Genomic DNA, 2,649 nt, shown 5'->3' with positions numbered 1-2,649 from the left:
CGCTACACGTCAGCCTCCGCCGGGCGGGCTACGGGCGGCGAGCGGGGACAAACCTCCTCGCCGCGGCCGCCGCCCGCCGCGCCACCTGTCGGGCGGGAGCCGCCCCTGCGCTGCCGGGCCTCGCCGCAGCCACGGTCATTAAAAAAACAAAACCGAGAAACGAGGAAAAAAAAGCAGTTTCCCCACGCGGGCCTGGCTGCAGCAGCTGGAGCCCGGTGGAGGTAGCGGGCAAACCGTGTTGTCAGCAGCGAGGCCCAGCGCGGTGCCGTCGCAGCTGACGGGGACGCGGGTGTCCCGAGCTCAGGCCTGGGCAGCGTGCTCCACCCGCTGCCGCTGTGCCGCCAGTGTGAGGGCGACTTCTCTGACAGGGCGAGGGCTAAAACTTGGTCTGAAACGTAAGCGGAGCTTTCAGCGTATTTGTGGAAATATGTGCAACATTAGAAGCTGACGTTACTGAAAGCTGAAATGAAGTTTAAGCTAGAAGTGGGATGTGAGGTAAATAGTGTCGCCATTTAATGGCACCGCTATGACGCAGCAAGGAGTGAGCTGAATTCATTTAGCTCTCAGGTCAGAGGTCGGCCACGCAGTTTTAAAGGCCTTTTCGGCAGTTAGATGAAGTTGACTTGTCTGTGGTAGGGGCTGAGAGCACTGCACGTGGGAGCGCTCCCGCCGCGGGGCGAGCGGAGGAAGCCTCAGTCATCAAAGCCTGCCACCTCCCGTGTGAAACGGCAGCAGGAGGCTGTGGGCTGCCCGACGGGGGGAAAGTGGTCCGTGCCGCTGAGGCTGCGTCATTGTCCTTCCGTATTTCATGCTGGCAAGATTCTCTCTGTGGATACGGATCCTGCATAGCCACTGTTCTCACTGACACTGTTTTCTCTGCCTTTCAAAAGTTACGGGAAAATGTCTCTGGCATAGTTCGTGTCATGCTGGGTGCAGTTTAAATAGTGTGAAGAAATACTTTCCAAGATACTGGCATAGTAAATTCTAACAGCATGTTTATAGTGGGATAGGTATGTGGCTTCAGTTTTGCTGGTCATTTTCTTTGTGATGAGAAACTAGGGGCAGGATTCATTTAGCTTAGGTATCTGAAGTCAGCTGTTGAGGTCTAGTCTTGGAGCCTTCATAGACAGTGAGACAGGCTCCTCAAATTGTTGTTCAGCTCTTCCTAAAACATACGTCTAAGACAAGTTAACTAATTACTCACTGGAGGTGCCTGTTTTTCTCCATTGCCAAAGAAGACAGCAAGGAAGATTCCTTAGCCAGATCCTTGATTTAGACATCAGTATTTAGGTGGAATGAATAGTGTATTAGAAGGGTAGGGAAAAAATGTGATAGCAATTGTGGGGGCAACTTTTATGAAGATTACGTAGAAACAGGCTATCACAGGGAGCATCAGGAAAAAGAACTGGGAACTTAGAACTGGATTTCCCATACCTAACCTTAACTGTATCTGAAGTGCTTTAATTATGAGTATAGTCTACAGGCTATGGAGAATCCCACCTTAAGTCTGAATCTCTCTTTGGGCTGGCCAAATCGGGCATTGTAGTTAAGATCCAAAAGTGAAGTATAATGGTTTTGACCTTCACTTGTGTGTGTATGACTTGAATTCAAGCCACAGTTGCCAGATCCGTGGAACTCGTAATCTGTAAATAGAGCTGGGTGGTTGTTTTTTTAAAAAGTTTTTAAAGGTTAGAGTTGTGTTTTACCAGCACGTAAAGAAGGGGCAGATGAATCATATAAACACACAACAGTTATAAGCGTAGTGATATTGCACTGGCACAGGTTGCCCAGAGAGGTGGTGGATGCCCCATCCCTGGAAACATTCAAGGTCAGGTTGGACGGGGCTCTGAGCAACCTGATCTAGTTGAAGATGTCCCTGCCCACGGCAGGGGGGTTGGACTAGATGACCTTTAGAGGTCCCTTCCAACCCAAATTATTCTATGATTCTATGATATTTCTAAATTGGAGGTTCTGTTTTGAGTCTGCAAAGAGATTTTATAAGGACCCTTTTCTTTCGAGATGTATGTACACATGCACAACATGTGCGTTAATATTTTCTATATCTAATTGTTATTCAAGTAACAATTCAGATTTTTTTTTCTGTAGAAATCAGTTTTCTTTAGACAGTTTATAAATTAAGTGAAATCTTCTGTTAAAAATATAGCAACTGATTAATTTTACTATACATGCACAAACCTGTTGCAGTTAACTGAACTCTAACGTTATTAGCATCTCTTCCATGCAATAAGTATGTTCCTTAAAAATAAAGTTGATACCATTTATTTCACTACAGTACTCCAAAGTTTACAGATTCCAGAGCCACCGCGGTAACAGAAATGTTTTTGTTTCATTGTTGCAGGTGTATAAACTAAGTGTGAAAGTTTTTGCAGCTTTAATGATAGCAAAGGTTTAAATAAACCTTTACATAGCTATTATAATATGGATTGATGGCCATATTTCATTGACACAAAACAAAGCAAATAATTTCTTACGAAGGCCATGCACAATATTGCATTGATTCACTCTGAGAGTATCAATTACCCTGTCTTAATTGGGGACAATAAAAGCAAATGGTGAGGTAGTTAATCCTGTCAAAATGAATCAACGCTCTCTGTATGACATGAAGTACATTATAAAAGTTCGTGTTGT

The sequence above is a fragment of the Aptenodytes patagonicus genome, chromosome 3 (assembly GCF_965638725.1).
Source record: "Aptenodytes patagonicus chromosome 3, bAptPat1.pri.cur, whole genome shotgun sequence".
NCBI lineage: Eukaryota > Metazoa > Chordata > Aves > Sphenisciformes > Spheniscidae > Aptenodytes > Aptenodytes patagonicus.
Note: the sequence above shows the minus strand (reverse complement) of the source record.